Source organism: Spermophilus citellus (genome assembly GCF_964194105.1).
Source record: "Spermophilus citellus genome assembly, chromosome: 15".
NCBI lineage: Eukaryota > Metazoa > Chordata > Mammalia > Rodentia > Sciuridae > Spermophilus > Spermophilus citellus.
Genome location: NC_138195.1, coordinates 64,790,974 through 64,805,237, shown reverse-complemented (window position 1 = coordinate 64,805,237; position 14,264 = coordinate 64,790,974). Strand labels below are relative to the sequence as shown.

Genomic DNA, 14,264 nt, shown 5'->3' with positions numbered 1-14,264 from the left:
CCAGCCCTATTTTGTATTTTATTTAGAGAGAGCATCTCACTGAGTTGCTTAACACCTGGCTTTTGCTGAGGCTGGTTCTGAACTTGTGATCCTCCTGCCTCAGCCTCCCGAGCTGCTGGGATTACAAGCATGAGCCACTGTTCGGGCACTTGGTTCCTTTTCACCTGAAGTGCATATTCTACCTATCTTCAGGTAGATTACTAGCACCTACAGAAGAGGATTCATGTATTCTAGTTATTTAACAATTAAATTTCACATTCAATTCTTCTATGATGATTCATGCAGATCTATAAAGACAAGATATATAACAATCTATAACTAGCACTAGTAATCAGAAAATTGTGGTTCATTAACCACAAAATGTACAAGCAATCAGAAAACTGAGCTCTTGTTCATATTCTACCTCTTCCATTTTAATCAGGAAACAGTCGATAAAGTCCCTAGGATTGTTAATATCCAGGGATTCTTAGTGTTTCTTTATTTTCTCCAGAAAATACTGTTTCAAGTCAGCAATATTCTTTTTTTTAACCATACAATTTATTTTTATTTTTTTTAGTCGTACATGACAGCAGAATGTATTTTGACATATAATACATACATGGAATGTACATACATCAATCATAATGTCTATTCTATTCTGCTGCCCTTCCTATCCCTTGTACTCCTCCCCTCCTCTCCCATCCTTTCTCTCTATCCAATCTAATGTGACAAACTTTTTTTCTTTTTCTCATCACAACATCATATATGTATTCTGTATAACAATGAAGTTCTCCTTCCATCTTCCGTGCAACTCCCCTTCTCCCTCTTTTTCCCTCCCACCTCTCTTCCCTATTTAGTGGTAGTCTTCTTCTCAGGCTCTTCCTCCCTATCCCATTTTGAATCACTCCCCTTATATCAGAGAAGATATTTGTTTTTTAGGGATTGGCTAACTTCACTTAGCATAATCTGCTCTAATGCCATCTATTTGCCTGCAAATGCCATGATCTTGTTATATTTTAGTGCTGAGTAATATTCCATTGTGTATAAATGCCACACATTTTTTATCAGTTCATCTATTAAAGGGCATCTAGGTTGGTTCCAAATTCTAGGTATTATGAATTGTGCTGCTATAAACATTGATGTGGCTGTGTCCCTGTAGTATGCTCTTTTTAGGTCTTTTGGGTATAGTCAGAGAAGGAGAATAGCTGGGTCAAATGGTGGTTCCATTCCCAGCTTTCCAAGGAATTTCCATACTGCTTTCCAAATTGGCTGCACCAATTTGCAGTCCCACCAGCAATGTATGAGTGTACCTTTTTCCCCAAATCCTTGCAAGCACTTGTTGTTGTTTGACTTCATAATGGCTGCCATTCTTATTGGAGTGAGATGGTATCTTAGAGTAGTTTTAATTTGCATTTCTCTGATTGCTAGAGATGGTGAGCATTTTTTCATGTATTTGTTGATTGATTGTATATCCTCTTCTGGGAAGTTTCTGTTCAAGTCCTTGGCCCATTTGTTGATTGGGTTATTTGCTTTTTTGTTGTTTAACTTTTTGAGTTCTTTGTATACCCTAGAGATTAGAGCTCTATCTGATGTTTGAGGGGTAAAAATTTGTTCCCAGGATGTAGGCTCCCTATTCACCTCACATATTATTTCTCTTGCTGAGAAAAAAACTTTTTAGTTTGAATTCATCCCATTTGTTGGTTCTTGGTTTTAACTCTGGTGCTAAGGTGTCTTATTAAGAAATTTGAGGCCTGCCCCACGTGATGAACATTAGGGCCAACGTTATCTTTTATTAGATGCAGAGGCTCTGGTATGATTCCTAGCTCCTTGATCCATTTTGAGTTGACTTTTGTGCATGGTGAGAGAAAGGGATTCAATTTCATTTTGTTGCATATGGATTTCCAGTTCTCCCAGCACCATTTGTTGAAGATGCTATCCTTTCTCCATTGCTTGTTTTTAGCACCTTTGTTTAATATAAGGTTTTTAGCACCTTTGTCTAATATAATTTTGTGGATTTGTCTCTGTGTCCTCTATTCTGTACCATTGGTCTACCAGCCTGTTTTGGTGCCAGTACCATGCTGTTTTTGTTACTATTGCTCTATAGTATAGTTTAAAATCTGGAATCACGATACCACCAATTTCACTCTTCCTGCTTAGAAATACTTTAGCTATTCTGGGTCTCTTGTTTTTCCAGATGAATTTCATGATTGCTTTTTCTACTTCTGTAAGGAATGTCATTGGGATTTTGATGGGAATTGCATTGAATCTGTAAAGTGCTCTTGGTAATATGGCCATCTTAATAATATTAATTCTACCAATCCATGAGCAAGGTAAATCCTTCCATCTTCTAAGGTCTTCTTCTATTTCTTTCTTCAGGGTTCTGTAGTTTTCATTGTATAGATCTTTCACCTCTTTTGTTAGGTTTATTCCCAGGTATTTTATTTTATTTTTTTGAGGATATTGTGAATAGAGTAGTTATACTCATTTCCATTTCAGAAAATTTGTCACTGATACACAGGAATGCCTTTGATTTATTGGTATTGATTTTATATCCTGCCACTTTGCTGAGTTCATTTACTAGTTCTAGAAGTTTCTTGGTTGAACTTTTTGGGTCTCTTAGGTATAGGATCATGTCATTGGCAAATAGTGCTAATTTAAGTTCTTCTTTTCTATATTTATGCCTTTAATTTCTTTCATCTCTCTAATTGCTCTGGCTAGTGTTTGAAGAACTATGTTGAATAGAAGTGGTGAGAGAGGGCATCCCTGTCTTGTTCTAGATTTTAGAGGGAATGCCTTCAATTTTTCTCCATTTAGAATGATGCTGGCCTGAGGCTTAGCATATATAGCTTTTACCACGTTGAGGTAACTTCCTGTTAGCCCTAATTTTTCTAGAGTTTTGAACATAAAGGGATGCTGTATTTTGTCAAATGCTTTTTCAGCATCGATCAAGATGATCATATGATTCTTATCTTTAAGTCTATTGATGTGATGAATTACATTTATTGATTTCGGTATTGAACCAGCCTTGCATCCCAGGGATGAATCCCACTTGGTCATGGTGCACAATCTTTTTGATATGTTTTTATATCTGATTTGCCAGAATTTTATTGAGAATTTTTGCATCTAAATTCATTAGGGATATTGGTCTGAAATTTTCTCTCTTTGAAGTGTCTTTATCTGGTGTTGGAATCAGGGTGATATTGGCCTCATAGAATGAATTTGGAAGTACTCCCTCTTTTTATATCTCCTGAAATAGATTGAAGAGTATTGGTATTAGTTCTTCTTTAAAGTTCTTGTAAAACTCTGCTGTATATCCTTCCAGCTCTGGGCTTTTCTTGGTTTGTAGTCTTTTGATGGCTTCTTCTATTTCCTCACTTGATATTGGTCTGTTTAGGTTGTTTATATCATCCTGACTCAATCTGGGTAGCTCATATGCCTTAAGGAATTTATAGATGCCTTCACTATCCTCTATTTTATTAGAGTATAGGGTTTCAAAATAATTTCTAATTATCTTCTGTATTTCTGAAGTGTCTGATGTGATGTTGCCTTTTTCATCCTATAAGCTAATAATTTGGGTTCTCTCTCTTCTTCTCTTTATTAGCATGGCTGGTAATCTACCAATCTCATTTATTTTTTCAAAGAACCAACTTTTAGTTTTGTCAATTTTTTCGATTGTTTCTTTTATTTCTATTTCATTTTTTTCAGCTCTGATTTTAATTATTTCTTGCTTTCTACTGTATTTGCTACTGGTTTGTTCTTCTTTTTCTAAGGCTTTGAGGTGTAGTGTGGGGTCATTTATTTGTTGGATTTTCCTTCTTTTAAGGAATGAACGCCATGAAATGAATTTTCCTCTTAATACTGCTTTCATAGTGTCCCAGAGATTTCAATATGTTGTGTCTGAGTTTTCATTTACCTCTAAGAATTTTTTAATTTCCTCTTTGATGTCTTCTGTAACCCTTTGTTCATTCAGTAGCATATTGTTTATTCTCCATGTGATGTAGGATTTTTTCTTTCTTATTTTATTATTGATTTCCAATTTCATTCCATTATGATCAGATAAAATGCATGGTAGTATCTCTACTCCTTTGTATTTGCTAATATTTGCCCTGTGACATAATATATGGTCTATTTTTGAGAAGGATCCATGTGCTGCTGAGAAGAAAGTGTATCCACTTGATGTTGGGTGGTATATTCTGTATATGTCAATTAAGTCTAAGTTATTAATTGTATTATTGAGCTCTATAGTTTCTTTATTCAACTCTTGTCTGGAATATCTGTCCAGTGGTGAGAGAGGTGTGTTAAAATCTCCCATGATTATTGTGTTGTGGTCTATTTGACTCTTGAACTTCAGAAGAGTTTGTTTGATGAACGTAGCTGCACCATTGTTTGGGGCATATATATTAATGATCGTTAAGTCTTGTTGGTGTATGGTTCCCTTGAGCAGTATGTAGTGTCCTTGTTTATCCCTTTTGATTAACTTTGGCTTGAAGTCTATTTTATTTGATACAAGTATGGACACCCCTGCTTGTTTCCGGGGTCCGTACGAGTGATATGATTTTTCCCAACCTTTCACCTTCAGTCTGTGTATGTCTTTTCGTATCAGATGAGTCTCCTGTAGGCAGCATATTGTTGTATCTTTTTTTAATCCAGTCTACTAGCCTATGTCTTTTGATTGGTGCATTTAAGCCATTAACATTTAGGGTTACTATTGAGATATGGTTTGTACTTCCAGCCATATTTGGTTATTTATGTTGCTTAACATGATTTGTTTTTCCTCTTTGTTTAGTTTTTCCTTTACTGTACTACCTCCTGCTGTTGGTTTTCATTGTTATTTTTCATTTCCTCTTCCTGTAATGTTTTGCCAAGGATGTTTTGAAGAGCTGATTTTCTAGCTGCAAATTCTTTTAACTTTTGTTTATTGTGGAAGATTTTTATTTCATCTTCAATCCTGAAGCTTAATTTCGCTGGATACACGATTCTTGGTAGGAACACATTTTCTTTCAGCGTTTGAAATACGTTGTTCCAGGATCTTCTAGCTTTCAGAGTCTGTGTTGAAAGATCAGCCATTATCCTGAATGGTTTACCCCTAAATGTAATCTTCTTCCTCTCTCCTGTGGCTTTTAAGATTCTCTCCTTATTCTGTATGCTGGGCATCTTCATTATTATGTGTCTTGGTGTGGATCTTTTATGATTTTGTACATTCGGCATCCTGTAGGCTTCTAGTATTTGGCTTTCTTTTTCATTCTTTAAGTCTGGGAAGTTTTCTGGTATTATTTCATTGAACGGATTGCTCATTCCTTTGGTTTGGACCTCTATACCCTCTTGTATCCTAATAACTCTTTAAGTTTAGTCTTTTTATGTTATCCCATTTTTCTTGGATGTTCTGCTCATGATTTCTTAACATTCTCGCTGAGCTATGTTCTTTTCAAGTTGAAAAACTTTGTCTTCGTTGTCTGATGTTCTATCTTCTAGGTGTTCTACTCTGCTGGTAATACTCTCATTTGAGTTTTTAATTTGGTTTATTGTTTCCTGCATTTCCAGGATTTCTGGTGTTTTTTTATATATATATATATCCTCTATCTCCCTGTAGAGTTGATCTTTTGCTTCTTGGATTTGTTTATGTAATTCATTGTCAAAGTGATCTTTCATTGTCTGATTTTGTGTCTAATATCTTCTTTGAGACTCCAGATCATCTGAAGCATGTATATCCTGAAGTCTTTGTCTGACATTCCATCAGCTGCAGATATTACCTCTTCTAATGTTTAATTGACCTGCATTGTTTGTGGTCCTTTCTTTCCTTGTCTTTTCATACTGCTCATGTTTCTTTCTAGCTTTGTGAAACTGTTGTGTTAATGGTTTTCCCCTTATATATTTATATTGTTCTTGTATAGCTCCAAAATCCCTCTTTTTAGAAGAAAGACAATGTTAACCGTTCCTAACATCAACAGTACATAATCTAAGCACAAGTTTTCCTTATTAATACATTTATAGTTAGAATCTAAGTCTACAGATATTGGTTTCAATTATTATTTAAAAATATAGTCATTAGTTTCATAAAAGGCATACCATATCTGGTGGCATATAGAAAACTGAATTTCAGACAAAGGATGTTATACTTAGAGGGAAAGGAGTGAGGGTATGAGGTTAAACTAACTTAGCAACTTTGGAGAACTCTAACCAATAGACTGGAAATTTATGGAAGAATGTATAGATTCAACCTCCTATCTGTATCTAGAAAGTTACCTTACATATAGATAGTAAAAGTTAGGGGGTTGAAAGTGAGATAGAGGGAGTAAGAATGAACAAAAAAAAAATAACAAGGAAGAAATGAGAAAAAAGAGAGAAGGAAAAAGAAAGTAAGAAAGAAATAAGGGAAAAAAATGGGGGAAGGTGGGGCATATGCAATTCCTCTATATTATATTATTTTGGTGATTCGGATGTTCATGCACAGCTCTTGGTTTTACATATGTTAAGGTTGTGAAAGAGAGAGAGAGAGAGAGAAAAAAAAGGCTCTCAGAACTCTGTTTTCCTTTCTTCCAGTAGGTGGTGTTGTCTATTCATAGCTTGAGCCCCTGTGTTCAGGGTGGTAGATGTAGCCAGTGTGAAAGGACATGAGCTTCCACCTGTATCCTCCCTACTCTAGTCTCTGAGGTGGAAACCAGGTGCCTGTACAGTTATTGTTTTGCATTGATAGCTACACCCCCCAAAAGCTTGTTGGAAATATTTTGAGTTATCGCAGCTAAGGGTGGGGGAGTTGGAAACCAGGTACCTGGATAAGCTGCAGAACCGTGCTGGTAGCCACAACCCCTTTGATGGGTTTTAAGGGTTGATGGGCTTCCTCTGGACTATCGCTCGGGGTGGGGCCGGGCTTCCTCCTCCAGTCTGGTCTGGCTTGGCCCCGGGCTTCCTCCAGCAATATTCTTAAGAAATATTTTATGACTCCCTGGGAAAAAATCAATGACAGCAGGAAAGTTATTGCAAACCTAAAAGATAAAATAATCACTAAATAATAATATATAATAAAGGTACATAAATCTTACACATAGTCCATCTTAGAAACTGTAGGAGAAAAATTGTGTTCACCCTGAGGGGTAGATCTTTATTGTAAATATATAATAATTCCCAAGCTTAAAGAAGGACATGAAGGAAAGAACTATGACTAGAGGATCAGAAATAATAATCATTTCCTATACTTACACATCCTTTTTTAGAGATAAAAATAAGTTTATATAAATTCTCTCCTTTTTCAACCAAATTTTTCCTTATAATATGGATGTGTAAATTGGTGTGAATTACCACAATTCATATTTTGTAGATGAGGGCAGAGTAAGGACATATAAGGGTGTTTGGGTAACCCAACAAAGAGCGCAATGCTGCCCTCTGTGGCTGCTGTTATAAAGTAGCCTCAGAATAGAATAATTTCTAAGGAATAGGGGAGGTTTTGCAAATACCATAAAATACAATTGGGTATTCAATGGATAAAATATCTGCACAAGAGCCAGTAGATTTCTGAACATCTCACAATAAGCTTTTATGGAGAATAAAGTGCATGCCAGCTGAGAATAGGGTAAAGCTGTGTTTGTTCAGGGGTTATACAGAGTAAAATCCAGTCATTTTGTTATTCTAACCTTATGACCTTGTCCACTAGGATCTCAACTGAAGCATCAAACCCCTCTTATTTATTTATTTATTGACAACAACTGTGCATGCATCAATTCTCTCTCCTTAATATTGTAAACAAAGGTGTTTCTGCCAATTAAAGTGATAAAATCTCTTTATTGGAGGAAAGCCCTTGTGAATGATAAGTCCTCCACAGGGGTCTGGATGCCCACCAAGTGCCATGGTCTTGCTTTGAGCAGTCACCAAAGTACTTTATGAAAATTGGGCTCTGGGAGTTACTGGGGAAAGCACTGGCCAGAGGGCCAATGGGCTTGCATATCAGCTCTCTATGTGGGCATTCATATTCCTGTGCATAAAATAAAGGGCTCATTCATCTTTTCTTTTCTTTTTTTAACCTTTATTTTTATTTATTTATTTTTATTGGTGCTGAGGATCAAACCCAGGGCCTCACACGTGCCAGGCAAGTGCTCCACCACTGAGCTACAAACCCAGCCCTCATTCATCTTTTCTTGATACTCACTCCTTGACACCAACTCCATAAGTGAGATTGTGGTGTATAGATTCACTTCACTGCTTGAAACATTAGAAGTTTGACACGTCTAAGAAAAGACCATAAGTGTTTTTTTTTTTTTTTTTTTTTTTTTAGGAAAAAGGAAATTTGATCTAACCTGGATCCATGGGGAGCTCAAAATCTTGAGGTTTGCATTTAATTTTTCCAAAAAGTTTAAAAATGCTGATCTTTATAATCAAATCGATTATGGAAGATAATGGAACAGATCACATTGCAAGGAGCACAGCCCAGAAAAAGGGTGGGATCACAGGGTGAGCCTAAAGGAGTGGAAACATTAAAACTATTAACATTAAAACATACTTATGTAAGTTTATATCTTTGAAATAATAAGAAAAGGTAATTTTAGAAACTTCAAGCATGATCTATCAAGAAGTCCCCTTAACAGGAAAACATTCAGCGTTCCTTAATTTAAGCCATTCTAAAAAGTATCATTTATTTTGGAAACTGTTTTAAAAGATCACTTTTAAAAACACCTGATAATTCACGTTCAGTGCAAAATCCTATTATTAAACCCTGTAGGTAACTGCGAATGATGGTGAAAGGAAAAGTAGTAAGGGAGACATTTTTAAAAATATACATATATAATGACCTTTTGAAAGATTCATGTGTAAAACCAGCAGAGGGACAGAGTAAACAGAGAGCAATTCTGGATAAAATTGTATATTGTGGAACAAATGAATAAAAGCAGAAAGCATCTATGTTTTATGAGAAAAAAAGGCAAACATACATAAACAATGACGTGTGATTGTCAAAATAAAAGTGAGAAATCTTTTTATTTTAAACTAACAAAACCAAAAAGATTAAAATGACAAATGGAATCTGTTTCTTCATTTCAGAGACAGAGGGGGAGATAAATCCCTCCCCCCCTTGGCAAGGAGTACTTATCATTTACAGTTGCTTCAAATTTAAATCTATTTGGCAAATCTTTTCTCTTGTGAACTTTTGAGATATTTTTCTGAAACATATTCACCAATAGAATAATATGTTTTAACAAATTTGAATGTTGATCATCATTATGGACAATCCTATCATTTTATATGTAAAGGAATTAAACTAAGACAAAGGTTTTCCTTTTTGGGTTATTATGTTTTGGATATAAATTGCCCTCCAAATGCTCATGTGTGAGAAAATGCAGGAATGTTCAGAATTAAAATAGTGGGATTATGAGAATTATAATCTAAACAGTGGTTTAATCCACTGATATGGATACATAGATGAAGGAAATGAAATAAGAATACTAAAGACATTCACAGATATGTATGTTTTATTCTGAAACTACTCATGGTAGCTAAGCCATGATATTAATATGGGTGGTTATCAACAAGAGAAGATATTGTGTTATATATACAAAATGGAGTTATATTCAGCCATAAAGAAGTACAGAATCCTGTTATTTACAGCTTAATGAACAGAAATGGAAAACATGATGATAAATAAAAGAAGCCAGACACAGAAAGACAATATTGAATGGTTGGTCTTGTGTGGTAGTTGAAAAGAAAGTCAATATAAAGGTAGAAGAATGATTACTAAAAATGGGCAAAGGTGGGTGGTGAGTAGATCAAGGACATTAGATGAAGAAAGGATGGATTTGATCAGTGTGTACAGTATGCATGTGTGGAAATATCATACTCACCCCTATAAACATGCACAATAACTACATGTTAATAAATAAGAGCAATAAAATAATTTTTAAAATAAATAAACCAGGAAAAAAGAGAGCATACAGCATTGGCTAATAGCAAATCTGCTGAGTTATATACAACTTTGCCAATATCCTTTAATTGTTAAAGGGTTCTAAGCTTTCAGAAAAGGCTTTATTTCAGTTAAGGAACTGGAGGGCAATTTCAGAAGCTTAGGAATTTCTTTCTGTGTGTCATTCACTGATAAAAGTCTGATTTTTAGTATTTCCTCGTATTACACTTGGAAGAGAAACTTTTTTTTTCTTTTTTTAAATTTTTATTTTTATTTTTTATTTATTTTTATTTTTTTATTGGTTGTTCACAACATTACAAAGCTCTTGACACATCATATTTCATATATTACATTCAAGTGGGTTATGAACTCCCAATTTTTGCCCCAAATGCAGATTGCAGAATCATGTCGGTTACACATCCACAATTTTACATAATGCCCTATTAGTAACTGTTGTATTCTGATACCTTTCCTATCCTCTACTATACCCCCTCCCCTTCCCTCACATCTTCTCTCTCTACCCCATCTACTGTAATTCATTTCTCTCCTTGTTTATTTTCCCATTCCCCTCACAACCTCTTATATGTAATTTTGTATAGCAATGAGGGTCTCCCTTCATTTCCATGCAATTTCCCTTTTCTCTCCCTTTCCCTCCCATATCATGTCTCTGTTTAATGTTAATCTTTTCTTCCTGCTCTTCCTCCCTGCTCTGTTCATAGTTGCTCTCATTATATCAAAGAAGACATTTGGTATTTGTTTTTTAGGGATTGGCTAGCTTCACTAAGCATAATCTGCTCTAGTGCCATCCATTTCCCTGCAAATTCCATGATTTTGTCATTTTTTAGTGCTGCGTAATATTCCATGGTGTATAAATGCCACATTTTTTTATCCATTCATCTATTGAAGGGCATCTGGGTTGGTTCCACAGTCTAGCTATTGTGAATTGTGCTGCTATGAACATCGATGTGGCAGTATCCCTGTAGTATGCTCTTTTAAGGTCTTCAGGGAATAGTCCAAGAAGGGCAATAGCTGGGTCAAATGGTGGTTCCATTCCCAGCTTTCCCAGGAATCTCCATACTGCTTTCCAAATTGGCCGCACCAATTTGCAGTCCCACCAGCAATGTACAAGTGGACCCTTTTCTCCACATCCTCGTCAGCACTTGTTGTTGTTTGACTTCATAGTGGCTGCCAATCTTACTGGAGTGAGATGGTATCTTAGGGTGGTTTTGATTTGAATTTCTCTGACTGCTAGAGATGATGAGCATTTTTTCATGTACTTGTTGATTGATTGTATATCCTCCTCTGAGAAGTGTCTGTTCAGGTCCTTGGCCCATTTGTTGTGGAAGAGAAACTTAAAAACAGTTCAATCTGGATCCAAGCCAAAAATCAGACAATATTAAAAACATTGATGGATCACAACAGAGGATAGGGAGAGGAAACTAATTACCATAATCATGATTAATGAGATTTTCTAGGATGTAAGCAAATCAATGAACAACCATATATTACTATAATTCTTGGTGGAAATTGTAGGCACCAGCCTTAGAAGAAACCTGTAAAGTTGTCTATACAACCATTGTCCAATTCAACAAGATCACACATTACTTGCTTCAGTGCCAGAGGGTCTAAGGCAGATATTTCCACTGTGTCCTATGAATAATGGTGAAAGTTGTGGAGTGGGAAACTCACAAATGTGCCATGGGGAAACCCTGCTCTTTAATTCTTTAAGAAAATGAAACTCTAAACCTTCTATTTTATAATGCAATGATTTGAAAACATAAATAAAGCTGGTCAGAGCGGGATTATATGACCTTTTACACCCACCATGCATGCCCACTCATGCCTGTGCACAGGCAGCAAAGACACACAAACTCTGGCTCTCTGCTTCAAATCATCCCTCCTCCACATGAAGGCTGACAGACAGGACAAAATGTGGAACTATGTCCAAGGTCCTTAGTAGGGAGGAGATCAGTCTGGTAAAGACAGTGATAATCAATCACCCATATTTGGTTTTCCTCAGCTCCTCCACAAGGCAGCAGGCTTCCTCTTGAACACATTCCTCAGTGTTCCTCTTCCCCATCCCAAAACTCCACAGAGTCATGACTGAGAAGCACCTCGTCTCTTTCCATCTGTTTCCATTACTTAAAATGATTCCTAAAAAAGGGGAACACAAACTAGGGGTGAGATCCCAGGTGAGGCAGAGGAAGCTGATGGGTGGCAGGCAAAAGTTGGCCCAGATTAGCCTTAGGAGATCTCCAAGTCTCTTTTTTTCTGGGCTCCTCATACCCATGACCACTGCCCACTACCCCATGCACATGCACCCTTACCAAGTCCTTTATTAGTCTTTCTAATACTGGGAAACTGCCTCTTCCAGAAAACTCCTCTCCAAGGTCAACCAGGGCTTCCCTCACAGGTTCATATCCATGCAACACCACAGTGGGCTTCATGCCCAAATACAGAGTGAACACAGGGCCATAGACTTTTGACAACTGGAAATGGGAAAGAAAATCCAAATATTAGCCAAAGACATCAGTATTGGACCTATGTATTTTGAATGGTTCACACTGTTGTTCAGATTATTCTCATTGTACTTGTTGTGTTATTGCTGCCATATGAATCTTCAAATCTGAATTTTGTTAACAAACATGATGGTGATTGTAGCTGTCACTTATGGATGGTCTATGATGTGCCATGCCTGGGTCAGGCAACTGATATCTATCCTAATAATTATAACTCTCACATCAATGCACTTAGAGCACTTATTAGTCCTGTTTTACATGTAAACTAAATGAAGTCAAAAGAATTACAAACTCATTTTAATTTACCATGAATAATAAACAGAAGACCCAAATTTAAACCTATATTTGTCAACTTCTGAAGCTTGGACAATTTATCAGCTCTCAGTACCATCAACTTTTACACCAACACCCAGGTGACTTCTTCAGGATCACCAACAGGGCTCGAGCAGTAGAGATCCTGATAAAGTAAGCCAGCAATAAATGCTGTAAATCTATTTTTTAAGTGACCCTAGATGATCTTAACACTCTTTATAGTCAAAACCACAGGTATCACTAATATAGTAGAAGAGCAAGTACCATGGAGACAATGCCAGACCATGCACCATTTCATGGAAGAATAATTTCTCTGACCTCACAGAATTCATAGGGTACAGACTAATGCACTGTGTAGAATCCACAGAATTATGTTACCCACTCCATGCCCCAGCAGACCCTGAATGATCCAATTCTTTCCTTCTCTTATACCGACTCCAAACCTGGAATTTTCTCCTTCTTTTTTTTAACAGCTTTATTGAGGTATAATTGAAAAATAAAATTTATATACATTTAGAATATAAAGTGTGATTTTTAAATTTAGTATGCATTACCACAACCAAGGTAATTAACATACACATCACCTCAGTGTTAATATTTTCATTTGTATGTGCTGAGAACCCATTAGCAAATTTGGGGTATAAGATATATTATGATTTATTGTAGTAACCATGCTGTGCCTTAGGTCTCCATACTTATTCACCTTATAACTGAATACTTGCACTCTGGCAAATATCTCACCTTTTCTCCCACATCACAGATTCTAATACCTACCAGTCTAGCCTCCATTACTATGAATTTGTGGGAGGTTGTTTTGTTTATTTATTTATAAAATACCACATGTAATCGAGATCATACAATAAAAGTCTTTCTATCTGGCTATTTCCCTCAGCATAAAGTGCATAGCTCCAGGCTTATTTCATGTTGTTGTGATTGGTAGGATGTCCTTTTTTAAGGTGGAATAAGATTCCATTTTATATATAAACCATACTTGGTTTGATCATTCAGCCATCATGAACACTTGCTTAGGATGGTGTCATTTCTTAACTATCGCAATAATGCTGCAATTAATGTGGCGTGCAGATAACTTTTTTATTTCTTATTAGTTCATTTTAGTTATGCATAATATTAGGGTTCTTTTTTGAAACAATTATACAAGTGTTGAATATAATTTGCTCTAATTAATTCCCTAATACTTCCCTTTTTCTTCCCTCCTCCCTCTCCCTATTTCCTTCACTCTATTCTATTAATTTTTCTTCTATTTGATTTTTTTAAATTAATACCTTGTGGATATAGATAAAGGAGAGATTCACTTGTGATATATTCATATAGTACACAGAAAAGTGAGGCCAGATACATTCTACCATTCTTCTCTTTTCCCATACCTCTCTCTAATCCTTATCCTCTATCCATTGATCTCTTCCATATTGCATAAAATCCCCCCTTTTATTTTTTGTCTCTTATTTTGGTCCAGATTCTGTAGGACAGAGAAAACATTCAACTTTGATTTTCTGGGTATGGCTTACTTCACTTAGCATGATGGTCTCTAGTTTCATCCTTTTAACAAACAA

At 35.9% G+C, this 14,264-nt stretch overlaps 1 pseudogene across 1 annotated transcript in view; it reads right to left on the bottom strand.

The window, feature by feature from the left end:
• Positions 1 to 14,264, bottom strand: part of LOC308634410 (cytochrome P450 2C9-like) — a 58,988-nt pseudogene that overhangs the window by 29,713 nt on the left and 15,011 nt on the right. Inside the window, exons 2-4 of the transcript in view lie at positions 12,190 to 12,351; positions 11,867 to 12,016; positions 8,268 to 8,427 (exon numbers count right to left, since the gene is read on the bottom strand). The product of the transcript in view is annotated as a cytochrome P450 2C9-like (transcript). The remainder of the gene's footprint in view (positions 1 to 8,267; positions 8,428 to 11,866; positions 12,017 to 12,189; positions 12,352 to 14,264) is intronic.